The following is a 13,185-nucleotide window of genomic DNA, read 5'->3' on the forward strand; positions in this document are numbered from 1 at the left end:
TTGTCTATTCATGTATTCCACAGATGCAGGGTACATCAAGTTGATTGTGGAGCTTTAATCCGCTGCTTTTGAGGCTGCTGGGAGAGGTTTCCCTTTCTCTTCTTTGTTCTCACAGCTCCTGGGTCTCAGCTTTGGATTTGGCCCCGCCTCTGCATGTAGGTCGCCGGAGGGCGTCTGTTCTTCGCTCAGGCAGGACAGGGTTAAAGGAACAGCCTCTTCGGGGACTCTGGCTCACTCAGGCCGGGCGGGAGGGAGGGGCACGGAGTGCGGGGCGAGCCTGCAGCGGCAGAGGTCGGCGTGACGTTGCACCAGCCCGAGGCGCGCCGTGCGTTCTCCCAGGGAAGCCGCCCCTGGATCCCGGGACCCCGGCAGTGGCGGGCTGCACAGGCTCCCGGAAGGGCGGTGTGGGCAGTGACCTGCGCTCGCACACAGGCTTCTTGGCGGCGGCAGCAGCAGCCCCAGCGTCCCACGCCCGTCACTGGGCTCCGCGCTTTCAGTCGCGACTCGCGCCCGTCTGTGGAGCCCCTTTAAGCAGCGCTCTTAATCCCCTCTCCTCGCGCACCAGGAAACCAAGAGGGAAGAAAAAGTCTCTTGCCTCTTCGGCAGCTCCAGAGTTTTCCCGGACTCCCTCCCGGCCAGCTGTGGCACATTAGCCCCCTTCACGCTGAGTTCTCGCCGCCAGCCCCAGTCCTCTCCCTGCGCTCTGACCGAAGCCCGAGCCTCAGCTTCCAGCGCCGCGCGCCCCGGCGGGCGAGCAGACAAGCCTCTCGGGCTAGTGAGTGCCGCTCGGCACCGATCCTCTGTGTGGGGATCTCTCTGCTTTGCCCTACCCAGGTATGTGGGGAGTTTCTTGCCTTTTGGGAGGTCTGAGGTCTTCTGCCAGCGTTCAGTAGGTGTTCTGTAGGAGTTGTTCCACGTGTAGCTGTATTTCTCGAGAGTGATATTTTAATAATCAAATAGTACATTCAAAGAAGTTAAGATTTGTGATATCACACTAATTAGATATTATTATTAAAAATTTATATCATATGTAAAGCATTCTTAAAATAGCTACATTGACTTTTGCTATGATATTAGAAATGGAAATATATATAAATAAAACATGTATATGTAAAACATATTAGGAATTCTGTAAAATTAGTACAGAATAATAGGGCATCGTGGAATGAGAACAGTTAAACATTTTTTTTTAGTTAGCATGATTAAACAAAGTAGAAATGTAACTGAAGTATACAAGCTCATTGAGCTCTTTTAAGAGTAATTTTATTTCTTGGGCTTTTTTTTGTATTTGCCTCAGTTATTTGGAGACGTAGAGGTAAGCCAAATCAGTATCTGGGTATATACCTAGATCCAGGTGAGTATAGGGGTGAAATAATGGTGTGAATTGTGTCACATTTATATTGTACTTATGTATGCCTAATAAAAGATGGGAACTTTTATTAGAAATTTTTTAATCTCCTAACAAGAAAAGTGTAATTTAAAAAAATTTTAATACAAATGTATTTGCATTAGTTTCTGAAAGTAAAGGAAGGGTATACACATACAAACCATATGCATACAAACATTTTTTTTGATGGCAATTAAGTTAAAAAACACAATAAAATAACACAAAATGAACTGAGCTCCTATATATTTTTAAGAGGCATGTAAATCACACAGGATCGTGTGGTGATTATCAATAAGCTACACTCTATGAAATATTTGTCCTATATTACCGCATACACTCCATTTTACCCTGCATCCTAATGCTGCTAAAATATAGTAGAAAGCAGCAGCATAGCACAGGGAGATCAGCTTGGTGCTTTTCGATGACCTAGAGGGGTGGGATAGGGAGGGTGGGATAGGGAGGGTGGGAGGGAGGCTCAAGAGGGTGGGATATGGGGACATGTGTATGCATATGGCTGATTCACTTTGTTGTATAACAGAAACTAACACAGAATTGTGAAGCAATTATACTCCAATCAAGATCTATTAAAATAAATAAATAAAATAACATAAAATATAGTAGCTTTGAAGGATAAATATAACCATTTTAACCTATGATGTTTGTTTTCAGTAAATTCAAGTTAAATATTTAAATGTGAATTTTAATATATGGCTTATTCTAAGTAAAATATTAACACGTAGGTCTAGTTTTTGCAACCAAATGTTTCATATAAAGATACTTGCCTCTTTACTACTGAAATATAGGGTAAGTCTCCACATTTCACTCTTCCATGCAGTGGGTTTCATTTGTTTTTTTGTGTGTTTTCTATATGAAATCAAAGGAGCAGTGAAGGTTGACAGGCTTATAGGAGGGTAAAATTGACTCACCTACCCCCCAGCAACTTGCAGCCTTATAACTTGTATTGTTTTTACATAGAAAAATTCATCTTAAATTTAACTTTTGGTCTACTTCTGAAGATTCTGTTTGGCAGAAGTCATGGGTGTATCTGTGTTTCTGTGTCCTTGAGATTCAGAAATGCCAAAGGTGTTCTAAGATTTAGGAAACTTGAGTGTTTCTACATGATACATAAAATGTATCATACTTTGGGATTTTTTTTAAACTTTATTTTTGCATTTCTGCACATCTCAATACTTTTAGTTAAAATAACTTGTTACTGTAGAGAATTTATATTTTTAAAAAATGCTGGCTTATGTAAAACCTTTGTACAAAACCGATCCTCTTTTAATGGGCTTGGCATCATTGTCAAGTGCCTTTTTGATTCCTTTCGACGTATGCACGAGTGACAGTTGCTCTGTAGACCTTTGGTGCATCTTGATTCCTTCTTTTCATGCTTTGTCAAACGTACTCTTGGCCGCAAAGAAGCCTGTAAGTAATGGAAGGAAACACTCTGCTGGTAAAGAATGTTACCCTCCTGAACCGCTACCACCTGGAGTGTCTGGTTTCCGGCCATTGTGTCCTGCAGAAAGTGCAAAAAGCAACAGGTAACCTGTTTGCATTCCCTGTCTTTTTCAGTCATTTAGAGTTCTTTATTTTGGAACTTCTATTATGTGGGTGGTCTCTGGTGCTTTGTGTAGAGGGAAAAAGGTAACTCACACATGGCTTCTGCCTAATGAGCCCTCTAAGGAAGAAAAATTAAAAGTAATTGGGAGTTTCAAGTTGTTTCTCAAGTGTCACAACAGAGGTAACTCCGTGGGAGTCTTGAGGAGACTAAAATGATCACCAATTGTGCATGTGAGAAAAGTTTCATTAAAGGCAGGTGTAGTTGAGCGAAGCCCTACAGCACAGAAGTAGGAATTTGGATATGTACGAATGGGAAAAAAGACATTTTAGGCATGGGAACTAGTTTAATGCAGAATGGATGAAAAATATGCATTAGACCTATTCTAAATCAACTGGCTTATTAACAGTAAATCAGATATACTGAGTCAAACTGGCATTACCTGATTTCTTATTCAGGGGATAGCTGTTCATAGTAATTTTTGTCACAGAACAGTAAATAAAATGGTTGAATTATAGCTTTAGGCTTGCTAAGTGAAATAGATGGCTCTAGATGATCTTCAGGTGACTTACTTGGTAGTAATCACGAAATTGGGGATTAACAATTGCTTAAGAAAACAAAGAGAATTGATTTTAAATAGTACTTGAAGTAGTTACTGTGTAAAATATCTGTTCAGTTGCTCATGTTAAATGGGTGTTTCTAATCCCCACTGGACAACCGACTACTTTTTTGCAAATGGTAATGTGAATTGCTGTTGCATAAACTATAGTGTTGAATCCCCAGTGTTTGCACTTGAGTTTTACAGCTCTGTGGTTTCCTATCTTCTTCCTGAGACACTTAATCGCAGGTCCATCCTCGTCACACAGGGTGGTAGAGAACGATTAATATCACCATTTAAAGAAGTGAGACTGAAACCTCAACCATCCTGAGCATAGGAGCTGAAGGGGCCTCTCAGCAGTTCAGAGTTATTACCAAGCCAGTCGGCTGAATGCTGTTCAGTTTTCTCCATAGCAGAGCCTTCCAGGTCCTTCTTTTGAGCTTATTTATTTTTATACAAAATTCTGTATGGATACTGTTCATACTACTAAATAGTTGTATTAAGTGGGTTTAACTGGTGATGTATTTACATCAAGATCTAACTTCGTTTTGTTGATATCTTTTTAGAGGCTTTCCATTCATCAAAGCTCGTGATGTATGTAATCAGTTGCTGGTGTGTAGCTATCATATTTATGATATATAGGGCTTGAATGGGGAAAGGTGGATGGTCATTCTTCTTGCTTTTTAAACTGACAGAGCCTTACAAGAAGCATTTCCCTCTCTGAAATAAATCCATGTAAAACATGTTTGGTCGCTCTCTCAATGCAACTGTGTAGTTGTGTGGATTTGGCACACAACGGGCAGCCTTGTGGCTATGTCTGTAAACAAGGAAGCCAGTTTTCCAGTCCGCAAATCAGCTGTTACCCAGTGAAGTGAACTTGACTGCCATTTCTGACCCCTCACATGGAGCTGTCATACTCAAGAATGTTCACGTTTTCAAGAAACGTTGTTTGCGGGCTATATGTACAAATTCCTGATCTGAAAGCCAATATAAAGCAGCATCTCCCAAACCTCTGCTCTCTCACCAAGGCCACACACATTCCCTCGCTTATGGCCTCATGGCAAGCTAATACTGTCAGTATCAGATTCTCCTTCCCAGTGGTCTTGGGAGACTGCATAGTTGGTCTGTGAAAGGCACCACTGCTGAGGTTGAGAGAAGAGCGTCTTGGGAGTCAGTCCTGGCCTTGCATTCCCAGAGAGAGGGCTGTGCACCTCGTTCTCCTGTTAGGGTTTTCCTATGCTGCAGGATTTGCTGCTTGTTGTCAAAAGGATGTCCTAGTGACTTGTCTTCTGCGTGGTTATATAATCCCAGCACACTTCTTTATGATCTGTAGACTTTTATGGGGTTGTGGCCAGGTCAGGTTTTAAATGTTTGGAAATGTCCTATTGAACAACTTTGCATTGGCAGTGAAGCTTGCTGGGAGAACTGTTGCCCTAGTTTTGGCTTGAGGGTGGTGAGAAGATGAAATTTTTGATGGGTCAGTTTTAGTTGCGTATGTGTATGTGATTTATTTTTTTAAATTCTAATGTCTATTATTCACAGCTTAGATATGTTGACTTTCTGATTATTCATCAGTCCCTTTGCTGATGTATTTTCATCTGAAAAACTACATTTCCTTCCAGACTGTTTTTGTCTGATGGTGAAGAATAAATTTTTTATTTGCAGTATAAAGTTGATCTGAGAAAAAATGTTTACCTTGGATCTTCACTTGGCTTCTGTGAAAGAAACTTAATAAAATAATATGGGAAATTCCCATTACTAATCCTAACCACGTACAACAGAGGTCTGTACAGTAACATAGCAAAAATAAGTTCCTGTAATTTTACTTAGTCATTGCCTGTTTTAGACTAAGGAGCAGTGAGAGACATTTATAAATAATGATACCTCAGTTCACTTTTGTTAAATGTCCTCTAATATTTGGATATTTGGTATCTGGCTTCTGTTGTCTTTTATACAATCTTGTCTTCTTTCTTTGCACTTTAGTATACCAACTCTGTGGTTTCCTATCTTCTTCTTGTGACACTCAGGTCCATCAGAATTTCCTGTGACTGTGACAGTAGAGAGTCCTTCCTCCTCAGAAGTGGAAGAGGCTGATGATTCCTCAGAACGTGTTCACGAAGAGCCAGAGAAAATCCGTTTGAAACAAGAAGCAGTGCAGGTACAAAGTTATCACTTTAAAGCTATAGAGAAGACTGTTTTTCAAATGGAAGCCTCATTGCAACACGGCACAGCTTGTGTGAGGGTTCTGTTTTCTCCTCCCATCTGCATTGTATCCCCTTGAATGGTTCCTTAAGCTTAGACCAAGGTGAATGGTGGACATTTGAACTCTAAGAAATAAAATTCAAAACATGTCGTTAGTAATATATTTTCCTTTCCTTAGAACCTTAGTATATTAGATTTAGGAAGAACCTTAGTGATCATAAGATAAGGAAATTGAGTTCTGAATGAATACAGTCAGCTGATTCTGTGATCTTGTTTAAAGATGAGAAAAATTGACAGTTCTAGTTGAACTTTCTTTTTATAAGAGGAAAATATGGCCTCATTTTAAATAAAAGTAAAGTTGAAAAACGTTTCAATGTTGATATTCTCCTTTCCTAAAATAAAAAATATCAAGAAGCTACATTCTATTACCAAATAAACATGACCTGTAATGTCATTCCATACTTTTGTTTGTATGGACAGAAAAGAAAAATTGATTTTCATAAGAAATTTTTGCACCTCAAAAATAATATATTTATTTTATTTCAACTTCAATGCAGAGCTGAACACTTCTAGTAAATAAAGGAACACCATTTGGGGGGACCGTGTCTTTGTGCTAAAAAGTCCATGTTTACTTTTTAAAAATTATTTAAATTTAATTACTTAAATTTAAAAATTATTTAATGTGATTTTCTTTTCATATGAAACATGAAACTTGACAGGTTTCAGAATTAATTATCCCTTTATTGTAGGACTATGGGAATTACTCTTTGATTTTCAAAAGAGAAAGTTAATTTTTATTTTTTTAATGAAAATTAATGATAATATAGAGAAATTTTAAGAAAAGAACTTAGAAAATTATGAGTTTGAGTAGGAGAAATCTATAGTTCATGTAGAGTTACCCCCTTTCGTTTTATAAATGAGCACCTACAATTTGTAGCACGTAAGTGGTTTATTAGTAAATGGCAGAGTACGACAAGACCCTAGTGCATCTAACCTGCATTCCTTGTCATTTTAGATGCGGTGTATTCATTTCCTTCACGAATAGACCACGAGATTGTATTTCTAAAAGCAATGATAGACACTGGGGAAGACCAAGAAATTTAAACACTGGGACCACAGAATAGCAGATTCAGAATGCATGAGAACCCTTTTAGCTCTTCTCCATTTTGACAAGACACTACAATGATGGTATCAAAGTGTTTCAGTATATAAGCCCACAACAATCAAGAGATTTCAACATAGTTTGGAAAGACGGAAGACAGGTGGAAGAGTGTGAAACCGAAGCAGTAGAACAGAGGAAAGGCATTACTAGAATATGCACAGGGACCACCTGCAACTGAGGAGGATTCTGACCCCACCTGAAAAAGTAGCCCCATGCTCAGGTGCGCATGTAGGAGAGAGGGTGGAGTTAGTTAAAAGTGTGACTGAGATAGGGGAGCTCATTGAAGGGTTGTGTTTGGAGGAGTGGACTCCCAGCCCCGCCCTCACGCTCCTGAAATGAGATGATTTCATTTTGAAAACAGTGAAACTGGCGAGAACTAGGGCAGCTAGTGTGAGTTTTTACATCCGAGAAAATTGTGTTTGGGGGAGATCCTGTTACAGTTACTGCCCGCTTCTTCCTGCATAAGAAGCCAATCAGTCGTTGACTTCAGGGAGCTTTCTGCACTCATTCTTAAATAGAAAATAACTGTCATTTGCCTGATAGTTGAGTAAAGCTTACAGCATCAGAGAGGGGGAAAAAGAGTGAAAACATATCCTAGTAGGACCAGGGACAATTTAGAGAACAAAATAATTTAAGGAAAAACCTTAATTAATATCCTGAGAGAGGTTTAAAAAGAGCTAGCCACTATAAAATAAGACTAGGGAGTTAGTTAATTAAAAAGAGAATGGTTGGAAAGCAAGACAGATCTCCTGGAAATGAAAATATGGTTGCTGAAATAAATTCAGTAGGAATTTAAAAGATTTCTCAGTATATAAAAAAGAAAGACACAATGGAAAATGTGATAGAAATATGTTAGAGAGGCTGCATCTGGGAGATCCCACATGTTACTATTAGAAACTCCAGACCCAGAAAAAAAAATGGAGGGAAGCTGTCAAAGGGCAACAAAATTCTCCACAGCTGAAAGTAGACATCAGGCCTCAGATTGAAAATAGTTATGCAAGATGAGCAAGAATAGACTCATACCTAGGCACCCTTCATTGTGAAACTTTAAAATACTGAAAAAACAAAATAGAATAAAATACTGAGAGGATACATCCATTCGAGAGAGAAAAATACTGGTCACCTAAAAAAAACCTTTTAAATCTGACTTTATCATACTTGTCATCAGCACCATGGATCCTGGAAGGCATTAGAAAGATACCTCCAAAGTTTTTCAGGCACATAATTTTCACCCTAGGTGTTTGTATCCAGCCAAACTATGAGTCATAAGTGGAGGCTGAAGAAGATATTCTGTACACAAAGAAATTTGAAAAATTGACCTCCTGTGCTACACCTTAAGCTATTTATAGAAATAATCCAGCAAAATGAGGCAATAAACCAAGAAGGAAGGTAATAGGGGATTCAGTGCAGATTGCAGCCAGTCCAGAGTGGAGAGACTTCTATTGATTGTGTGATTGAGAGCTTAGAAACACCTTGAGGCATATTGTACTTACTAGGTGTTAGGCACTGTTGGAAGGGAGGAGGGAGAGGAAGAGGAGAAGGAACTTGAACTCCAGAGGAGAAAGGGCTATACGGACATAAACCTGAAGCCAACTAAACTATGGTTGATTTTTAACCTACTATTGGTGAGGAAGGGAAGAATCCACTTCAACCTGACACTATAGATGTCCCCCTTCTCAGTGACACACAGGGGTAATGACCACCTATCTAGTTTGTTGTCCAAACCAGAACTTGTCCAAACTCCTTACACTTCAGTAGTGTAAGGAGGGACTCTAATGCTGTAACATCAGGACAACAGGTATAAACTGGAACAGCCCAAGGCGGCTTGGGGTATGTGGTCACCCTGCACAAGGGCAGTGACACTGGCACGGTATGGAACGAGGTGTAGTCTATACACAAAGACACAGTACATCTGCAGGGGGCAATATTAATTTCATTGTAATAATGGCAATGCTGTCTTGGTTTGCAGCTTTTATTGTCAACTTGCATGTAATCACAAATAACTAACGTAAACTATACTTAGTATGTATTAGTATTAACTTGGTATGTACTGAAATGTATACTAGTATGTACTTAGTATATATTAGGCTCTCAGTGTTTTTGCATATATTAACTCATTTAATCCTCTGAATAGCCTTATGAGGTTGGTGCTAATATCATTCCCATTTTTGAGAACAGGAAGCTAAGACAGGGAAGGAGCTTGCCCAGGCTGCACCTAATTTAAGGTTGGATCGAGCCTTTGAGTTTAGGCTCTCTGCCTGTTCTCTTAAACCTTACTCCGTACTGACTCTCAAATAACAGAAGACTTAACTGCACATAGAATATAAATTTCAACTTTGACAACGTAAAAGCTAGGTTTGGAAGGTAGACAGGAGGTAGAAAAAAGGGAAGATGGTATGAATGTCCTCATTTTACAAAGCGTTACGTTGAGAGAGTTTCTAGTTGATCAACAATGTAGGTTTTTAAGTATATCACTACAAGTCAAAGAGATCATGAGCACTGGAATAACTCATGATGACATAACTTTACTGAGCAGTGTGGACATAGGAAAGAGTGTAAAGGAACTAAATCCTTACTTATTAGTAAGTTAGAAAGTGAACAGACAATGCCTCCAATTTAGTGAGAAAATAGTCATGTAAGAGTATTACTTGGAAATGGAGAAGAATTCAAAATAACAACAGTTGGACCTCCCTGGTTGCGCAGTGGTTAAGAAACTGCCTGCCAAGGCAGGGGATACGGGTTCGAGCCCTGGTCTGGAAAGATCCCACATGCCACGGAGCAGCGAAGCCCGTGCGCCACAACTACGGAGCCTGTGCTCTAGAGCCTGCAAACCACAACTACTGAGTCCACGTGCCACAACTACTGAAGCCTGCACGCCTAGATCCTGTGCTCCATAACAAGAGAAGCCACCGCAACGAACAGTAGCCCCTGCTCGCCGCAACTAGAGAAAGCCTGCATGCAACAGTGAAGACCCAACACAGCCAAAAATAAAAAAATAATTTAAAAAATAATAAAAAATAACAATAGTTGATGTAAACCTCATAAAAAAGGAAATCCAAACAGCCAGTAAACACAGAAAAGCGTACGACTTCATTAAGTAATAAGAGAAAATTAATTAATTCTGTCATGAAAAATACTGTGATAAAAGAAAAATCCAAGATGAATTTGTCTGTATTTCAAATCTTTAGAAAACAGCTTTTTCACAGGCATTGTTGTAAGCACCATAAAAGAGATAAAAATCTAACTTATTATTCATGGAAAAATCAAGGATTGCAATTGGATTTATAGAGTAACAAATGTAAATCTGTGATGTTAATGACCTACTGCTTCAGAGGTAAATGTCTCAGTTTTCGAAGTCCAATGTATATATTTATTTATTTATTAAATTTCTGTATTTTTAAAAATTTATTTATTAATTTATTTTTGGCTACGTCGGGTCTTTGTTGCTGCACACGGGTTTTCTCTAGTTGCAGCAATAATGTATTTATTTTATTTCTTTGGAGATTTATTTTCTGCTTACAGATCATATGGTATCACCACTGTTTAAAACAGTTAGATTTTTATCTCTTTTATGGTGCTTACAACAATGCCCGTGAACAAGCTGTTTTCTAAAGATTTGAAATACAGACAAATTCATCTTGGATTTTTCTTTTATCACAGTATTTTTCATGACAGAATTAATTGTTCTAAACATGTTTATTAACTTGTCAAGGGAATATTTATCATTTCCTTTGTTAGATGTAGCTGAACGATGTTTCCTACCTTCCTAACAAGTATGCCTTAGCTTCTCCTTGTGAATGAGGAATGATAAAGGCCTCTTTTGCCTCTGGCTCTTCCTCTGTAAACTGGACACAATATATATTCTTTCTAAATTTCTAAATATAAATTCTTTCTAAATTTCGAAATAAAGAATATAAATTCTTTCTAAATTCTTTCTAAATTTCTAAATATTCTTTCTAAATAATTCTTTCTAAATTTCGTATGAAATCAAACAAATGGGTTATTTGTAAATCAATATAATTTATGTAACATGGTTTTGCATGTTATCTGTCTCAGAATAAGCATCCAGTATAATATTGCTATTTCATATAGTATAATTATAATCAGAAAACAGAAGTAAACTATATTCATTGCATAAAGGGGAAAGAAAAGTCAGAGAGATCTTCTTATATCTCACAAATATTTTCATTTATTTATAGGAAAATGCTTTAAAGTCCCAAGACATTTAGTAGATGTCATGATGTTTATTTATATAGTAAGAGAATTTTCATAAGGCTATAATTTTAGCTTCCTTACTTAGAAAAATTCTGAGGAACTTGTATAAGAGCCAATGTTTCAACCATTCCCTTTAATAATACTGTAACTAGCAAGCCTAATGAGTATTCACTTATCTAAAATATCCTAAAGTTCAACTGGGCAGCTTCAAAATTTTTCATATGACTGTTGATTAAAACTTTTATTTGTACCTTGTATCCATTTCATTTTTTTTACTTTCCAAAACAATATATTGTATAAAGGACTCATATCTAGGATATATAAAGAACTCTTAAAACTCAACAATGAGAAAACAAGCAACCTAACTTTATATATGTGTGTATATATAGATATAGATATAGATATCTATATACACACACACACACACACAAATCTATAAGAACAAAAGGAAGAAAAATACATATATACATATTTTTACCAAAGAAGATATACAGATGGCAAATAAGCATATGACAAGATGCTCAGCATCATATATCATTAGGGAGATACAAATAAAACCACAATGAGATATCACTACACACCTATTAGAATAGCTAAAATCCGATCACTGACAATACCAAATGCTGATGAAGTGCAACAGGAACATACATTCATTGCTAGTGAGAATATAAAATGATATAGTTGTTTGGGAAGACAGTTTGACAGTTTCCCTACAGAGCTAAGCATAGTTTTACAATAGGATCCAGCAATCATACTCCCCAGCTAATTGAAAACCCATGTTCACACAAAGGCCTATACCCAAATGGTTATAGCAGCTTTTTTTTTTTTTTTTTTTTTTTTCTTTTTGCGGTATGCGGGCCTCTCACTGTTGTGGCCTCTCCCGTTGCGGAGCACAGGCTCCGGATGCGCAGGCCCAGCGGCCATGGCTCACTGGCCCAGCCGCTCCGCGGCATATGGGATCCTCCCAGACCGGGGCACGAACCCGTATCCCCTGCATCGGCAGGCGGACTCTCAACCACTGCGCCACCAGGGAGGCCCTATAGCAGCTTTTTTTTATAATTGTCCCAAACTGGAAATAATCATATCATATTATCCTTCAACAGGTGAATGGATAAACAAACTTGGTATTTGAGATGATGGATACTTCAGGTGATAAAAGGGAAGAAACTATAGATTCACACAACAACATGGATGAATCCTAAATGCATGTTGCTAAGTCAAAGATGCCAAATTCAAAAGTCTACATATTGTATGATGCCGTTTATTCAACATGCTGGAAAAGAGAAATTATAGGGATGGAAGACAAATCAGCATTTGTCAGAGGTTGGGAGTGAATGACTACAAAGGCCACTCACAGAGAATATTTTAGGTTGATGAAACTACTGTATGGTAGTAGGCATAAGATACATGACTATGCATTTGTCAAAACACATAGTACATCACAGGGTGAACTTTAATGTATGCAATTTTTAATCAGAGTATCCTGGATGTAATGCATACTGTGACAAATAAATTTAACTGTATTTCCAATATATGATAAAACGTCACTGGAGGGGGTGGAGAAAAAGGAACTGACATAAGTGACTTTGGAAAATGATGTTTTGATTGGTAAATATAAGACTAGGTGCAAAAATAACTACATAAACACAATTTTAGTTGGTAAGTTTGTTTCTCACAGGAATACAGTTAAGAAATCTGAAAACACATTTACACTAGTGTAGAACAAATAAGTAAATGGTAAATAATTTGAGTTAGGTTTCTCACTGTTAGTAAAAGAAGTTACAAATAAGCAAGAGGCAAAAGTTAGAATGAACCATGTGATACTGGATTAGAGTCAGACATTAGTATGAACTCACGTTTAGTTTAATAAGTATAGAGATAGACACCTATAGAAATGATTATAGATATGAGTGTATACATTGGTTAATATACGTGCATATATTTCATAACTTTGCGGAGAGACAAGAAACAATGACACCAAGTAGCAACAAACATCTAGCATCCAGGCCTTAGTTTCTAAACATGGTTTAGAAAAACCAAACATCCTTGGAGAAATGACTAAT

General features: G+C 37.9%; 1 long non-coding RNA gene across 1 annotated transcript; it reads left to right on the forward strand.

Annotated features, from left to right (window-relative positions):
• Window positions 1-2,799: 2,799 nt before the first annotated feature.
• On the forward strand, window positions 2,800-12,496 carry LOC309797670. The gene is made up of 3 exons (XR_014292773.1): window positions 2,800-2,928; window positions 5,571-5,701; window positions 12,226-12,496. It is a non-coding gene; the product is annotated as an uncharacterized lncRNA (long non-coding RNA).
• The last annotated feature ends 689 nt before the right edge of the window (window positions 12,497-13,185 follow it).

The sequence above is a fragment of the Mesoplodon mirus genome (genome assembly GCF_964341445.2).
Source record: "Mesoplodon mirus genome assembly, contig: HAP1_SCAFFOLD_856, whole genome shotgun sequence".
NCBI lineage: Eukaryota > Metazoa > Chordata > Mammalia > Artiodactyla > Ziphiidae > Mesoplodon > Mesoplodon mirus.